Source organism: Seriola aureovittata, chromosome 8, assembly GCF_021018895.1.
Source record: "Seriola aureovittata isolate HTS-2021-v1 ecotype China chromosome 8, ASM2101889v1, whole genome shotgun sequence".
Taxonomy (NCBI): Eukaryota; Metazoa; Chordata; class Actinopteri; order Carangiformes; family Carangidae; genus Seriola; species Seriola aureovittata.
This window is the reverse complement of record NC_079371.1, coordinates 24,825,798-24,844,527: the sequence shown is the minus strand read 5'-3', so window position 1 is coordinate 24,844,527 and position 18,730 is coordinate 24,825,798.

The window sequence follows — 18,730 nt, the reverse complement described above, 5'->3', positions numbered from 1 at the left end:
CCATGACTGTGTTTTGTGAGGTAGCTTTAACCTTGACCTTTGACCTTTGACCACCAAGATCTAACCAGCTTATCCTTTAATCGAAATGAATGTTTGTACCAAATTTGAAGACGTTTTCTCTAGGCGTTACTGAGATATCACGTTCACAAGAATGGGATGTATGGACGGACAACCCGAAAACATACTTGCTCCGGTGAGGAGGCATGAAAAGAAAATCTTATATCAAACCTAACACAAGTGTTTATTTTGGGGCTTTCAGCTGTTTTAAAAGACACATTGTAACACAGATTAAATAGAGAGAACATTATATTTAGTAATACAAAAATTAAGGAGTCGAAAACACTGAAATCTTCACCATTATTTTAATCTTCATCTCACCTCAAAGTAGGAAATCTACCATGTGACAGCTCAGACAGGTCCTGCTCACCTCAAGTCACCACATTTATCCCTCTGTTCCTTTAACAACCAACTTTTATTTGAAGTTTTATTTCCTTAAAGCACGCGCTTGACTACAGGCATCTCTCTGAGGGTGTAAGTCTGGGTCTGACACCAGTCCCAGGCAGTTACAGGTGTCTGCACAGATCAGGTCAGTGCTGCAACCCGGAGATACTCATAAACTCAACTCAAATGTCATGTCTGTTGGGGAGGAAATAATACTGGAAGGGAAAACAGGTGAAGCCCCTACAGACATAGAGGTTGATTTGTGTGAATTGTACTGTGATATTGCCTTTTCTTGAAAGGTACTTTGTGAAAAAAAAAAAAAAGCCTGGTGATATTTAACATTTTCAGTTCAACTGTCAACAAATACCATGGATGTAATGATGCTCTGAGAGGATCAACTCTTCATCCAGTTTACCAACTTGCTTTTGTAAAAGTATACCTTCAACTGGGGTGAGCAGAAAGATCGCTCTGGTTGGTGAGATGTGAAGATACCTGGAAGGGGTGCATCCAGGATTATCCATGGGTCTCAGAGAGTTTGGCATAGCGTCTTATGAACAAGTTCTCCACCTGAGCAGAACAACAACTAGCATCACCAGCTGCAGTCCAGGACGGCGGAGTTGCAGTTCATTTGAAGGACAAGAGGCGGGGCAACCCGATGGCAGAACAAGCCAGGCTAGCTGGTCAGCAGTGACTGAACTTTTGAATCAAAACACTTATATCAGCTCAATACTATTACAAACTTCCAGTCAGGACTTTCACAATAAAATAAAATGAAAAAAGAATGGAGGTCTTGATTAAGTTCATGGATTGCGATTCTACCCAGATCGCCCATCCCTAGTTTTTTTTTTTTAAATATATGTCTGTCTTTTGTTGAATGTGAACAACAGATCTTAAACTGATTCATTTTAAGGCAGTGTTAGAGTAGCTCTCAGTCAGGAGGACAAGTGCTGTCAAATCTTTAAAATGCATTCATCACACTGTTTGATGGATTTAATCCTGCTGATTTTATATATTTTCACTCAATATTGCAGGCTCAAAGGTGTTTGGTTCGGTGCTCAAGGACAACACAGAACTCACACCAAATATATTCTGCTTCTGAAATTTAAAGCAAGTTTTCAAACCAGACAAAGTTATTCACCTTCCAAGGACTTGATGTCCTGAGAGTTAATATGTATTATTAGTACTAGACTGTGTATATGAGCTCAAAAGTGTGTGTATAAGGGTTGGGGTTTATTTATTGTGTTGTCATGACTATGAAACCCCTGTGCAACTGCCACGTATCACACTTATACACACACACACACACACACACACTATGTTGACACCGACTGAGAGTTAATGCAAATAAACTCAATAACCAATAACCCACGACGACAAAGCAAAAATGTGTCTTCGGAAATTTTAGCAAAAAAAACTAACTGATATCTTTAATTTAAAAAAGTATTCAGAACCTTTTGTTGTCTAGTGCTCCCTGTTCTGAGATGTGACTACACCTGAACTGGATTCCACCTGTGGCAAATTGAACTGATTGGACGGAGTTTAAAAAGGCACTGAACTTTATCGCAGAGTGGCGAGATGGAAGCCACTTTGAGTAAAAGGTATCCGACAGAACCACATTTACACACATACAGTTTGCTACTTTGCATAAATTTAAAAGAATCTGAGAGCACAAAGATTTCACTGGTCTGATGACTCATGAGACATAAATTGAACCCTTTGGCCAGAACTCCACCAGGTACTGCTCATCACCTAGTTAATACCAGCCCTACAGTGAAGCATGGTGGTGGCAGCAGGGACAGGGAGACTGATCAGAACTGAGGGAAGGATGAGTGCAGCCAAATACAGAGAGGTCCTTGATGAAAACCATCTCCTGAGGCAATGTAGTGACCTGAGACTGTTCACCTCTCAACTCGACAGTGGCCTGAAGCATACAGCCAAGAAAACACTGCGGTGGCTTCAGGACTCTGACTTGAGTTGGCCCAGTCGAAACCCGGCTTAAAACCACACAGAACATCTGCTCACAGATGCTTCCCGTCCAACCTGGTGCAGTTGGAGAGGATCTGCCAGAAAGAACGCAATCAACTGCCCAAATCCACATGTGAAGACTCAAAGCTGTAATTGCTGCCAAAGAGGCTCCTACAAAATACTGAATTAAGGGTGATTTCAGTCTTTTGATTTTTAATGGTTATTGAGAGTAGTAAAAACTGAATTCCATGAATTTACAAGGAAATCTGCAACACAATAAAGTGTGTGAAATGTGAGGGGGTGTGAAAGCTGAATCATTCAGTAGCTACTGTATATACAGACACGCATACAGGAAATATACAGTATATTCTCCTGAGGAACTGTAAGCACATGCACACGCACACACACACACACACACACACAACACACACACACACACACACACACACACACACACACACACACACACACACTGTTCCCTCACACAGCTATATTTCAAACACCAAGTAGTGCAGCAGCAGTGGCAGTCAAGGGCAAATCCACACAATTGGTCTTTTTCTCCACAGACACAAAGGCAGAAATCCCATTACTCCCCGTAGGTAGTCCTGTAGGACACACACACACGCATTAACACACACACACACACATTTCCCTGCTATGGCTGCGTGCTGAAAAGTCGGGGTAGCAGAAGTTATTTCTCTGCCAGCACAAGAGAGACAGGGTCATTTACAAATCCCCCACCACCATCATCACCTCAGGCTCTGCCCCTGACTCACTCACTCACTCACTCACTCACACACACACACGCACACACACACATACACACACACACACACACACACACACACACCTCTGTATTTCATTCATTCCTTTTATCTCATTCTGTTCAGCTTTCTCTGTGTGTTTTCATCACATATCTATTCGTCTTTCTGTCCATATCTTTGACACCGGACCTTTTTTTATCGGTCAAAGTGAACTCGATACAGTGAATCAAACCTGAATAAGGAAAATAGCAAATACAAAATACAGCCATTCACATTTCCTGTATGGATTGTCTTGAAATGTGCTATTCATTGTCGAGACATTCAAGGTCCCCTAGATCCTATTAACTAAACTAATGACAAAGTCGCAAATTACCAACAGGACTGTAAAAGGTTTTTTTTTTTTTTTTTTTAATTAAGCAGACTATTTAAGACTAAAGATGTACAGTAAATATCCCACAGTTCATCGTATTTGTGTAACGTGCACTGAAATAAGCTGTGATTTCCTGCTGTTGTATATGTTGCAAATGCCTGGAAAGTAATGCAGCACAAAAGAAAAGTGTTTTCTGCTGCTGAATTCAGGAAGACATTTCTGGAACAGCAGGTGTGCCTTCATCCCACAAGCAGAAGGCAGTGTGAGAGGAAATATTAAAAAACTACATGCTGTCAGCTCAACAAAAACATCAGTGATGGGATGAAACATTAGTCTGGGGCATTTTTGGTAAAATATTGAAACTCATTTGACTGGATTATTTTTGTAAATAGATAAAGATATAGTAAAAGAGGAATAAAGTGTTGCTGGCTACTTCTATTGTATCATGCTGGACTGGAGCTGCTGTGAGCAAGGGGGGGGGGGTAAGTCAGCAGGGGGGACCTGTGGGAGACTGCAAGGGAACGTTGTGTGAAAAAATGACAGGTTGTTGCTTTGTTGCTCTTTTGTCTTGTGTTGTGTTGCTGAGTAGATATAACTGCACCAAAGTAACCAACAAAAAAATTGTTTTAATAGGTGTTTTTCTCTGTCTGTCCCGTTCCCTTACTAACTCTGAATTAAACAGCTTCTTAGATTTTACACCTGCTTTTCCCAGATGTTGACGCAGCGCTGCTTTAGTGCCTCTACATTTCAGCACAGTCCAATTTTACTGTTTTGAGTCTAATAAAGGGTCAAGTAAAACCCCCTTAGAAAATATCCTTTTAAGTCTAATAGATTGGATTTAGTGAAAATGTGTATTTTGTTTTCTGTTTTCTCAAAGACTTTTATGCACTTTTCTATAAAAGGACATTAGGACTGTGAATGGGTGAATGGTCTCACATTAAATGTCTGCCTCAGAGGTCTTTCCACTCTGACTGCAAATAATATCAAGCTAACAAATGTCCATTTAAAGATTCTGAACACCAGTACAAACATTGGCTTTCTTTAAAAAAAAAAAAAATTATTGCTACCAACCTTTAAAAACCAACATCAGCTGTGCCTTTCTACTCCCTTCTTTCCTCACTGTTTCCCTTGTCTCCATCTCCTGTTTGTCTTGTCCTCTCTGTGTCAGCTGATGTTTATCTTATTATTGCTCTGGGCCTCGGGCTCGTGCGATCAACAGGTTATTTCTACAGCGCTGTGCTATCAGCTGTGTGCTTTACTGTGGGAAAGAAAAACAGCTCTTCATATCTGCCTCATTTCATTTTTAGCATTTTCTTTTGCTTGTACCACTTTATTTACTCACTTGTTCTACATTAAGACAGACGTGTGAACATTTCTCCATATCAGCTTTCAGGGTTAATTAGGAAATTTGTCATCTGTAATTTAAAAATGGCACCTGCACTTTAACAAATTTAAGCAGTCGTCTCATAGTAATCCTGTTTATTTAGCTAAATATTAAAACCCTGGTTATTGATTATGACTCAGTTTTAGGATTTTTTTTTTTTGCAGTGCCTTGGGGTCCTTTCACTCCTAACCTGTTTGGTTCGGTGTGTGTTTGCCCATTTAGTTCAGGTCTTTTAGGTCAGTGTGAAAACTGTCAATCAAACTGGTTTGGACTAAAGAACTGCACAGAGACCATTTGAAAAGGAGGGTGATCGTCTGCTCCAAGCTGACCCTGGTGTGATTTGTTTGGGGTAAAGTTAGATATGTGACCCCAATCTAACCTTGGTCGCAGCGAAGATCATGAAGGGGCATCGGCGGACGAACGGTAACTCATTCAGACAGCCTGTGTCAGTCTGAGTGGGACAGAATGATTGTTATAAATGAGGTGGACAAAGGTGGAAACACTTCTCAGTTAAACAATTAAAGCGCTGTGGTGTTAGTGGGGGTTAATACCAGAACACACCTGATCTGAACGGCCACAATGGAAGGTCAAGTGAAAAGCCGGTCATCACAAAGAGGTGGGGAATGCTTGTTTAATTTTGTGGATGATGGCCACCTCTTCTGAAAGAAATGTTAAACTCAGTGTTCACATGAAAAATGACAAGTAGATGTGTAAAAAGATGAAAATGGTCGGACACAGCCCCACCGGTCCATCATCTGCCAGGTGGGGTGAGGGGGTTAACAATCCAGCAGGCAGTTCTGATTGAGTATTCTGGCTCTTTTTAAAGGAGCTGTTTGTGAGTTTTACTATTGCTACATAGCCAACGTTAGCATTAACAACTGTTTACCCACCAGGCTAGAGGAAACGATGTGAGTTCAGCATCAAACTTCTAACTAACCAGCTGGCCCCGGCCCAGTCGGACCGTCTTGTCACTTTCTGATACTGAGTCACTGTAACATCCAGTCAGTCCTGCAGAAGTAGTGCTGCTCAGGCAACGTATAATAAACACAACAATGACGGAAGCTCTTAGCAAGATTATTAAGTAGCTAAACAGCTCTTAATGCTGGCCATGTAGCAATAGCAAAACTTTCAATAGCTACTTTAAACAGCATTAATTTTAGCTAAGTGCACTCACGGTTTTTCCCAAATTGTTTGCACACGTTTTCTAAATCTACTGAATCTCATTTTCTCAAAACTCTAAACACAAAAGCACAAACACAAAGTGCAAAACTCTACAAGTCTTGAGTAAAAGCTGCATTTACATAACACTGCATTCAAAACTGTTTTATGTCCGTCCAACATGTTTTATGCATAGAAAAAGACACACACACACCCACACACACACACACATACAGTAAGTGCACTAATAATAATCATAAACAATAATGTTCTCTTCTCTTCTCATTCCAGGGAAAATGAGGGCTGTAATAAGTCTGTCACTTTCTGCCCTTTGCGTCACTTTCTGGACTCTGTTGTTTCCTGTAATTACTTTTCCTGGTGTGTCTGTCGGTTGTTTTGCCTCCTGTCCCGGTGTGTTTTCCCGCCTTTTGTGATTGCCAGCCCCGCCCCAATTAGTTGCACCTGTGTCTCGTTAGCTGCTCCCCTAGTGTGTATTTAGTCTCTGTGTTCCTCTCTCTCCTTGTCAGCTTGTATTGTGCTTGTTTCCTCCCCTTCTCTGTGGATTCGCCTCCTGTGTTTGGATTATCTGTTTTGTTCCTGGTTGCGTTTCCCTCGTGTTTATTTTTTCTGTTAACAATGCTTTTTTTGGATTCCTGGCTTCCGTCTTATCCACCTCAATGACTGTATGGTTTATTTCACTCATCCAGCTTGCCTCTGCATCTGTCTGCATTTTGTAATAACTACACAACATTTCTGAAAAATGTGTTTCTTAAGATAAAGTACTTCATTTTAGGAAAATGAAATAAAAAGTGTAGCTTGACTTTCCCTTCCTCTTCTCCGGTCTCAACCATGTTATAATAAGCAGTCTTAACACATTTTAACAACTGAACACCTGTGACCTCCTTTTCTCTTTCATCCCCACTTATTTCTCCAACTATTGTCTGTGTGTCTCTCTCACTGACACGAGCTGCAATGATAGGCTGCGTAGCATCATGTGACCAGCTTCATATGTTACATACAAACTTAACAGAGGCATCAATTTTCTCAAAGCAAATCTCCAAAAATGTGAAACTTTTCCTTTAAGCTCAGAGCCAATCACAAACCCCCATCAACTGAGTGACTCCCATGACACACACACACACACACACACAAAGTGTTTGGGATGAAACAGGGTCACAGCCTCAGTTTACTGTTCATCCTCCACACTGACACAATCAAGCAGAGTGTGTCTGTCGAGTTCATAATAGCACACAGCCTTTGTTGTGAGGGGATCAGAGCTTTCAGCAGAGAGGGGGGGGGTCTTCCTCTGGGAGTCACTGAACTCTGCATCCACAAGAAAGCTTGTACAACTTGTGTTGAGCCGTTCCTGACCTGGTTTTTCTGCCAAGTGAACTTGCTTTGGCACATTCTTGATCTGAGTGAGATGCATTTTTTTTCCTCAGAGAAAACATCTGCGGTCTTGATCTCAATCACGTCAGCTCCAAAATTCCTCCAAGAAAGGAGCCTCATCTCCTGCTCGACCCCAGGGTGAAAGCTGTCGTCTCCCGTGAACCCGTGGCCTGCCTCGGGAGTTTTAGTTTGATGTTCACCCGGCATTGTTGTCGTGACATTTCCTGTTTTATGAATCCATCAGAGGATGCTGTGCTCTGTGTCTGTCCCCCTGTCCAAGGCTGGGATGTAAGCAGATGTGATGTCTGTTGGACCGCTCCCAGTGACGCCTTCAGACATCGTTGTCTTCTTTTAAAACCGCTTCTAGCAAAGGCAACAATGTGCGCTGTGTCCTCCTCACCAGGTCTTCATGGTTGGAGTTGCGTGACTCCTTGTATTACACTCGCAGGGTGCTGTACTGTCTATTCAAAATCAGTACAAAGAACAGGAGAAACTAAAGGGTTAACAACTATAAAAGGGGACCAGTGTGGTTTTGATAATCAACATGTAATCAGTAATAATCTTTACACACTATAATGTGTTTAGTGACAATCATTATACAGCTTATGCTTAACGTTTCCCTGACGTCACTCAGCTACTGTAAGACAGATGTCCAGATAAACTCATACCACCACAGCAGCTTCTGGGTGCCTGAGGTCTTTACCCTGTCACTAAATCCATGTTTGCATCATATGGATGGACATAGATGGACAAGACTCCCATGTTTATCTTAATGACCTCCGATTGTTCACACCATCAGACAACTCAAGCCAGTTGTATGGTTGTACAGGGAGGCAAGGGTTAAAAATACACAGCCATGACAGTAAAGCCCTTTATTTTGAACAGACTTTAGTTGACATGAGGAATATATTTTTGTTTTTTTGATTTTATTTTCAGGCTAATTATTAAGTTTCGGAGTCATATGTAAGACCACGTGAACGCTGGTTACGATTACAGTGACTCTGATATAACATGGATGTGAGGTAAGAATGAGCCCTGTGGCTTCTGTGTATGACGACCACAGTGTGAGGGCTGGAACATAGTTGCTCTCTTATTATCAGGCTCAACCAGCTAAAACCAATTAGGTCCAACACGACAGTCCTGCAGTAAATCCTCCCTCATGACAGATAAAATGTTTTTGTTGCCACTGTTTCACAGACGTGTGGAGTCACTTTGGAGGAAGTGGTTTGTGGCACTGTTAAATCGCGGCGCTGTCATTTAGCTCATCCTCATTGATATAAGGACAAAATATTAAAAAAACATGTCAGCACTGCACTACACTGGAAAAAAACAAACAAACAACAAACACACGAAACACCATCACAAACTGCAGCCTCCAAAATGACCATATCAGCACCTTCACTTTAAATTAAAATGACAGTAATGTTATATTTATCATTTCTCTCCCTGGTTGGAGCCACAGACACATTCACACAACTCTTCTATGTTAATTAGTTGTTTGTTTTCAGCTTAGTTTGTGCGTTTATCTTTAAGTTATGAAAAGTAAATAAGTAACTAGTTAACTTATTGACAGGTAACTATGTGACTTGTTGATATACATCAGTGGTTCTCAACCTGGGGGTCCCGAACCCCAAGGGGGTCACAAGATAATTTCCAGGGTTGTGGAGAATAAAATAAAATAAAATAATATTTTAGACAGGGGAATGGTTTTTACAAGACATCTCCTGCACCCGTGTAATTTGCCTTAGAACAGATTTTATTGAGTGTGTTTTTAAGAGTCAAAGTGTGCACGCACATGAGTTTATGATTGGACACACACACACACACACACACACACACACACACACACACACACACACACACTCAAATTTGATTAGGTCACTTTGTGATTTGTTTGAGCTCATGTTTGGAGAAACAATGATGTTAAAAATATATATTTCTGAATGGAATCAGATTCCGAAGTTAACTCCTCCTAACCCTCCTAACCCTACCTAGAAAATAATAACAGTGTCTATGTGGTGAATCTAGAGATTCCCTCTCCTCTACCTCTCAGATCTGCATACCTTAAGTGTAGCAGCTCCCTTTGCCAATTAAAGTAGCATTAGCTTAATCACCCAGTAAAAACTACTCATCCATTCTTGCTTAGTTTGGGCATTTGATCGGTGCAGGGGCAGCTCAGGGGATCAAGGCCTAAAAACCACATCACCTATTCAGTGGTGGATGAGTTGTGACTCCAGCTCACGACATTTCTCATGTTTTCCTCTCTCTCTCTAATTATGAATCTAAATCTCTGGAAAAGGAAGATATCACACATGTGTGTCTTAAAGGACAGTTCCACTTTATTACAAAATTGGGTCTCATTTATCAGTGGATTATAACAAAAACAAAAAACATGACCGAGAGCCATTCCCAGAGCCATCAACTCAGACTGATACTGATATTGACTGAACTTGGAATTTGCCATTTGTTTGCAGGGTTTTCTTCATGCATCCCTGCGCTATTAAAGTATTGGTTCTCTCTGGTACAGAGGATGAACACCTGTACCTTTATAATTCCATAAAGCCCTTATTATCCTATATAATATCTATGCTGGACTGGACCACAGGGCCAGACTCACTCTACTAACACTCTTATGCTTTAAGACCCGCAGGTTTACTCTGAATTTTAGAAAATCTGTGTTCAGTTTTTGTGCACCAAACACATGGAAATATCTGCAACACACTAAAGAATGAAGAACGACACGCTCATCACCCCCCGGGACAATTCTCAGTGTGCTAATGTTTTCACTGACTATTGTCCTCTTTTGAATTTTAACTCTGTATTTGTGTGTATCTCGACATCATTGCAAATGAGGGAAACCTCAATGATCTTCAAGGCATAAATAAACAAAATGAAAAGGGAATGCCACTAATTCTATTCATGAGGATCAGTTTACTTGTCACTGCTGCGCTGCTATAGATCTGCAAAGTGGGAAAATCCGTTGGTTCCACATTTGTTTTTGCATTTCAGATTTTTCATCAAACAGTGTTTCAGTGTTTTTCCATCCATGGATGCTGTGACTGCTGAATTCATTCAGATTGTGTTATTAGTTTTCTCAACAGCGTAATCACACGTAGCAGCTCTGTGTCTGGATGTCTCTCTTGCCAAAATGCACCTTGGGAGTCGTAGTTAACTTCCTCCTCAAAGTCTTTATGTACACAGGCTTTTTATACAAGAGCAGATATTTTGAGAGTTTTCACTGACAGTCACATCCCATTTTTAATAATAATAATAATAATAATAATAATAATAATACATTTAATTTATAGGCGCTTTTCAAGGCACTCAAGGACACCTTACAACACACAGTAAGAGATAAAATACAAAATAAATTAGAATAAATATAATTGCATAAAATAAATAATAATAATTTTTATGCAAAATATGAATGGGATTTTTACCTCTGACACCATGGTGCCCATAATTGCTGAGTTGCAATGTATGAACTAACATCCCTTACTAGCACCTGCTATGCACTTCCATTGCACTTCTCTACCTGATCTCCTTGCACTTATTGAATTGCAGGGTTCAGAGTTTTTGGAGCTTGACCTGGAGACTAAAAGTTAGCCCCTGCTGCTTCCTGCAGGGATGCAGAATGGCACCAGGAGTTTTAAAAGTTTCGAGTCTTCCTATTGTTTTCTGATCATGTCGGGAAAACTTTGCTCTGGCTGCCCCCCCTGTAGCCTGGTCTGATTAGGTGAATCTCTCTCATCAGCCCCAGCTTCACACTGCAGAGCATATCTGATCAGACTGATGTGATTATAGGTAAAGTGCATATTAAACCGGTGCCACTCATATTTAATCTCAAATGTGTGGAACCTGGATGGGATGTGAAGAGAAGGAGGTGTAATGTACTTGCACATGCATTAATGAAAAGAGATGTAAATGACATTTTCACTCACACAACATGCTGAGACGGAATCTGCCTGATTAAAGCAGCATAAAAAAAAAATAAAAAAAAAAGGAAAGAAACGACTTTCCAGATTCACATAGAAATGACGAGTGCTCCTGCAGCCGTCGCATGGCGTCTTCTCATTATGCGTTTGAAAAGGCATGGTGCTCAACACCTCCGGTCGACTCTACAGCACTAATTCTGCATACCTTAACAAAATAAGCTCCCTCTTGCCAATTAAAAGCACATTAGCCTAATCACCCAGTAAAAACCACTCATCCATTATTGCTCACTTTGTAAATTTTATCGGTGCATTTCACCAGAGAAATGGCTCCGCTGCACCGCGAAGGCCCCGTAAGTCATTAGCGAGTCTGCGTGAGTAGTAATGGAGACGGAAGAAAAATGTGTTGACAAATCAAATCACGCACGCCGATAAACGGGAATTACAAGCGACCAAATCTGCGTTTCTTGTTAAATCGGGGTAATTTTTTTTTGAGGGGGTGGGTGAGCAGGTGGCAGTGGGGGGGGGGGGGGGGGGGGGTTGGAGACAAGATCAGATATCAAGTTTAAAGTAATTGTCTGCATATAGCAGAGGGAGAGATACTGTACGTGAACTCATCAGTCTGTCTTTGCCACTGATGAAGTCTTGATATGAAATGTGCCACTTTCTGTGACTCATCAAAACCCAATTCTCTGGACTTTGCTGTGCACGTGCACACACACACACACACACACACACACACACACACACACACATACATACAGATTTAATCTCTTGTAATAAGAATAGATTGCTATCTCCCTCTTGGCCAGAGGTGCTATTTGCTCTTTTTATTCTGTATTTTATGGTTTTTGTTCAGTTTGGCTGCCCTCGTGTTATATTTCAAATCCAAAAAATCTTTTAAACTGATCAGGGTGTTTTGAGATCTGTGCTCTGACGGGAGACAGAATCAGGCCAGGGTTTCATGATTGTTGCTTCGCAAGAGCTTCAGCCATCATTGCGTTTACAATACGAGAGGTTATAATACGGCATCTGAGCAGCTTCTTATTCAAAAACATCCAAACAAACTAAAATGTGGTGTATTGTCACTATATCTATGCTAACTGTCTACAGAGTAGCTACATGGACATATACTGAAGCATGTAAAAAGTGATGAAGGTAAAACGTATTATGAACACACACACAGCATTTTACTCAAGCTCAGTGCTGAGATTTGGCAACGTGGCGACACTGGTACAAACATTACTTTGGTGAGTACAAAGTTATTATAACTGATACAATGGCTTTATTATAATAAACTTGAAGCATTTCTTAAGATTTCCTTTAAATTTTACTTGACAGTACAACATTGACAGAGGTAGTAGTTTAGATTAGACTATATCCTGTTACTGCACACAGTACCACTACAACGAAATGCACTCTAGCATCTAGCCAGACTAGCAAAAGTGAGAGAGTGAGTGCTTCTCATTACTTCACTATGTCTCCCTTTCCCTCGTCCAGAGGCAGAGCCTTCCCGCCTCTGGCCTCTAAGAGTGCTTGAAATATTGTGTTAACAGGCCGGCTAGCTAATGGTTTTACTAGTTCAATCAATTCCTGTTGCCTCTCAGCTACAACTAACTAGAATCACCTCCTTGGGGTTGTCTGCCTCCACCACTCAGACTAGTTTCAGGTTACATCTCTGTTTATCCAGAGTCATATAAAATATGAACCATTTGTGTGAGATTTTGTCATAATTGCTGTGCAAAGTCTTGAGTAATGGGTAAAAAGAGTTTTGTGCAGTTTTGACATTGACCTTTGACCACCAAAATCCAATCAGTTCGTCCTTTAGTCCAAATTCGAAGAAGTTCTCTCAATGCGTTATTGAGATATCGTGTCCACAAGAATAGGACGGATGGACGGTACAGAAGCATATTAAATTTGATAATTGATGTGTTCTGTTTCTCTTGTATTCTCGCTCATGTCTCCTTCCGAACAGTAATAAGAGAACGGAGATGTCCTTCGTGATGATGATGGACCGGGTCGACGAGTTCCGCATCACTGTAACATTGCATTCATTGTGGTATGAGTCCCGGCCCCATTAAGTAACCACCAAGCAGGTTAGCTTTTGGTTTAGCACCCTGGTCACCCACGCAGGCGTTTTCAGTTTAGGCGGCTAATAGGACCTTCTACTGAAGGTGAGGCTGTGCAGTGCTGTGCTGCAAATTTGCACCACGTGTAAATGCAATAGGCCTTTTTCATCAAAGACACTTTGACGTGTCACAGTGGGAGATGCAGAGGGTTGAACAATGAGATTAATTATGACTGAACTCCGTAATTTAGATTTCTGTCAAACTCGACCCTGACGTGCTGTGATGTCGTGCCGACATATTTTTGATTGTGAAAATAAAAGCTGTTGTTATTGTGACAGAGAGAAAACATTTTAAAACGTAATAATACAGAGTGTTTATTGTGGATTATTATTGTGTATAAACTGAATATATTTGTCTGTATTTATGTATTTCATTCAGTCGGGATCTGATGTAACAGGACGTATATGGTCATGTAACTTCTTGTTGCTGGATGCTGGAGATGTTGTGTCGGCCTCAGCCACCTGATCTCAACAAGATTCCAGGTGAAATCCATCTCAAACAAGCCTGTTGTCCGCTGCGAACAAGACCTATGATGAAGGTGAAAGTTCTGTACAACAAAACAAAAAAAAAAAAGGAGGGTGAAGATTTTCTATCACAGTGTGTGCTGTGCTCACAGTCTAATTTGGGAAAATAAGTGAAAGCACCTGCCTGTGTTGGTACAGCATGGCTGTGTAAGGAGGGGGTGTTCACAGGGGGCTGCAGAGACAAACTGTCTCTAAAACAATGGGAACACACTTCATTTCCATGTTCAGATGTGGCTGTTTGAGGCATAAGCAGCAAATTAGTTCCCTGTATTATGTGTTTTGAAGCATGTAGTGCCTTAAAATGCAGATAAAACACAGTGAAGTCACTTGGCAAATCCCACCCACCCACCCACCCACCCTCTCTGCTCCCTGCCTCTGCTGAATTATTTTTATCCCTGGTGGGAACAAAATTTATCCCCCCTCAGAGTGATTAACGCTACTTCACCAACAGAGCATATAAAATCCTTAATAAAAATATTTTTTAAATATATCTAAGTAAAGCACTGCAACACAAGAGCAGTCTATAGTGCAAACAACAATAAAATCAGAACCGGACTCTTCCACTGGCCTTGATCCATGCCACAAGCACAGATAGTGTATCTCAGCACATAAACTTCAGCTACTGTAGCTAGACAAATGAAAGGGGGGAAATAAAAGGATTCAGAGCAGCATATCATCATGTTTTACAGGACCCACACAAAAAAATTCCTAGAAATATTACAACTGAGAATGAAACGTTCGGCCTTCTGAGGCTGTGGTTGGAGGCTGCGTTCATCATCATCATCAAATCATTTGCAGAACAGTACAACTGTTCAACTCCACACAAAAGCCTTTTTCTGTGTGGAGGCCGGGGGTTCGAACCCAGAATGTTTTTAAATTTTTTTAAATAAAATGATCTTTGAAAAACTCTTTCATTGTTTGTTTTGTTTTTTTTTCCCATATTAAAGCCTATCCCCGTGAATGATAGGAACTTTTATGTTGTCGTGGGCTGGACCACTTTGCCGCCAGACCACATCCTGTACTTGTTTGCTATCTGGTGAATCGATGAGTGATCCGCAATCTGCATGTCGAAGTGTCCTTGGGCAAGATACTGAACCCCAAATCGACCCAGATGTACCATCAGTGTGTGTGATAGAAAAGTGCTGAACTTATAGAAAAAGCATCAAGTGAATTGAGTGGTCCAAAAGATTAGAAGCTTAATTAAGCGCAGTCCATTCACCATTTATCATAGATGTTGGGGCATTAATGCTAAAGTGACACAATGGCTCTTTGGTGAAGATGGTGTTAGTACAACATGTACTGGAGATCCTGCAGAGGGGAGATGCCTGAGCTGCCAGTACTGAGGTGGGAACACTGAGGTCTATGAGGCAAACCGATATGAAGGCAAGATGCCTGAAAGAGGAATTTTAAAGTTTCGACACATTGAGGGGAGAACGTGTGTCTCAGCCAAGTGACGGAGATCATCAGAAGGCAGAGGTGTTTTGTGAACCTTTCCTTGGCCGACAGCAGCCTGGAGGACAACAGAATTATTTGCTCTGAATCCGTCAAATTGGCCATCTGATGAAGATGAGCGCTTCCTATATGGAGGCCACAATGAGTCCCATACTCCTCAAGGAGAACAGAAGAGTACACATAATTGTCATATTTCATCATCCACTTGTCTTTATTGTTTTTATTCTTCCTGTGCTGTTTTCTGCTCTACTTTTATTTTGCACTGCATTAGTCAAATTACTGAAACTTTTATCGACTCAGCTTTGGTTTAGTTGCTTGTTGTTCTGTGTTTGTGCATCCGGCCGCTTTTATTAGCTTGTTTTTATTTCTCTTTAAAATACTGTGTAACTTTTGAGAAGTACTGTGTGAATTTAAAAAGAAATTGAAAAAACAAACAAACTATTAATTCTGTTCTTTTTCTTAATCAACTGCTGGCATTATCTTCCTGTGAATCCAGGCGAAATGAGTAATAATGCCTTCAGTACACCAACACTAACTGGCAAGACCAAAAGTCTTTGGAGCTGTAAGAATTACACAGAACATTGATAAAAGCAGCCGGACAGATAAATGTATAAACAACCATAAAAAGCAGCCACACATCGCTACACAGCCAAGTGGTTATTAGCCTCTGGGAAACAGAGGGCCTTGATCCAGGGGGTGTGATGAAATGTCTCTGAAGAGGCTATAAAAGGTGCAGCCTCTGATTGTTACTTAGTGAGTCAAACAGCACAAGATACTGATGAAGTGATGAGTATAAACCTACGTGATAACTCAGGAGAGAACGAACACAATTAGCATGTTGACACCATGGTATTTGATCTTTGGACAGATTCGATTGTTTGCTCAAATGGTCAGTTTGAACTAACAGTGGGCAGTGATTATAGTCAGTGTGGTGATTGAAATGGGAGGAAGAGGAAAAAGAAGAAGAAGGAGAAAAACATGTATGCTGCGAAAGCAGATACTTCAAACTTCATTAGTTGAGCTATAACATCGATACAAACTTACTTACGGCAGCAGTGGTTTAGGTGGTTTTGTTGAGTCTTTATCAGCACTCCTAATAGACATAAATGTGATACAGGGCTAGGAGGTATGACTTCAGATCAATATCACCATTATTTCTAAATTTGACCTCGATTTTGATTAATGGACGATTACTCACTTCTCTTTTTTATGTTTTTTTGAATGTTTTTTATGTTTTTGGCTTGTGCGTCTCTCCGTCCGTCCAGTTCTTCTGTAATTCACAAATCCATACACTAATTACGACGGAATTTATCTCAAATGTCTATAAGGATAAAATGAAGTGATGACATTTTATATCCAAAAGGTCAAAGGTCAACTTCACTGTGACACTATAATGTTCAGCCAAAACACTTCTGGCCATTATTCAACACTGTAACTCAGGAGGGAGAGATTTTGACCATACTTCCTGCAGCTTGGCCGACTACAACCACGAGGCGGTAATTCTAGCTTCATATTCAGCGATGTGATTGTGCTCCAAGTGATTATAGAAAATGGTTACCTTTGGTCGCTGTGCATGTTGCATTCACCACTGTCTGGTACATGTGACTGTGGAGGCCAGGCAGATGTCTGCGCCATTGTTTCCAAAAGTCTCCATTTCTGCCCGTCTAGACTACAGCACAACCCTCGAGTTTTCAAACTAAAATGGGTCCAACTACATTTAAAAAAACCTCAGTTACTCCGATGCTTGAAACACTAGGACACTAGGCGTAAATGTAGCAGTGTAGTTTTATTTTATTGTTTTAATTACATTCTCCTTATGAATATATTTATATAACATCATTAATGTCCATTATACTTTCCCTTTTGCCCTCTCACAGATAAATGCAACTACATCACATATAAACTGTACACACACACACACACACACACACACACACACACACACACACACAATAGACACATACCATACACATCATATTCTTTTATTTCTATATCTGTATAAGTGTTTATTGTTTTTGTTTTCATTTACATATCCCCAGATAATGTCTACACTTTGTGTCACACTTGTTTTCGTTATGAAAAGTCATTAATAGAAAAAAAAAAAAAAAAAACAAAGACAAACAAAAAAAGGCATTAAAGTGATTCGAACGAAAAACGTACCCTGAGGCTTTGTGTTTGCGCTTGGTTCATCCATATCGCCAACACCCGCTTTCAGTGAATGTGGACTAACATTAGTTGAAGAGTATCAACCAAATCAAATGACATGAGAAAGATTCCAGTTATGCCTCTCTCTTACAGTCTGCAGACTGACCACTCTCGGCAGCCTTTCACCAGCTCTCAGAGAAGCTGCCTCCTGGCTTTTGGTTGTAAAAGGTAAACACTGATGAATTTCTTTTCTCCTCTTTGACCTCCAGGAATCTGGTAAACGTGCATCTACCATGCTCAGATTTCTATGCACATCTCCAAGGAGTTAGCAGATAGCCTGCCCTCCTTACCTCTACCTGAACCCACTATCTCAGAACAGACGGCGGAGTCCACAGTCACACCAGAGGAAACTCCCTCGCTCATGGGAGTAAGCAGTTTCGCCTGATTATGACCTGCGCTGCCCTCAGTTTGCCTCCAGCTGCGAGGACCACTGCCTCCCAGTCTACACCAACCACCCACTGCCCCCTGTCTGGTCTTCACAGTCTTCACCTAAATAAAGATGAAATTAAAATTAACTATTTAAATTAATTGAATTAACCATGCAATTAATTTCTAACTTTATCCATTTTATTGCTTTTTTTTCCTGACCAATGGCAGAAGAAACAGGTATTCAGTACACACCACACCATCCAATCCAATGCCGTCCTATGTCGTCCTCACCGCCCCATGCCTGAAGACAGCTTGTCTAATGGCCGAGTCTCATATCCCCCTTACGTACCTGTCCCTGTGCCTGCTGCCCCTCCCTGCAACTCTGCTCAGACTAAATGCCGACACAAGTCTTCTTCATTCTGTCTAAATAATCCATAAACGTTTAAGACCAGAAAAAAGATTTGGGGCTGATTCATTGCAGCATTAGGAGTCCACTCCCGCATCAGGAACTTGATCACTTGAATATATTAGTCTGTCAAGCCAGATCCAGATATTTAGTCTCTTTCAGAAACACGGCTTAAGAACAGCATTAGTGATTCTTAGATGTTCTTAAATGATTATAATCTTTTTAGACTTGACAGCATTAGA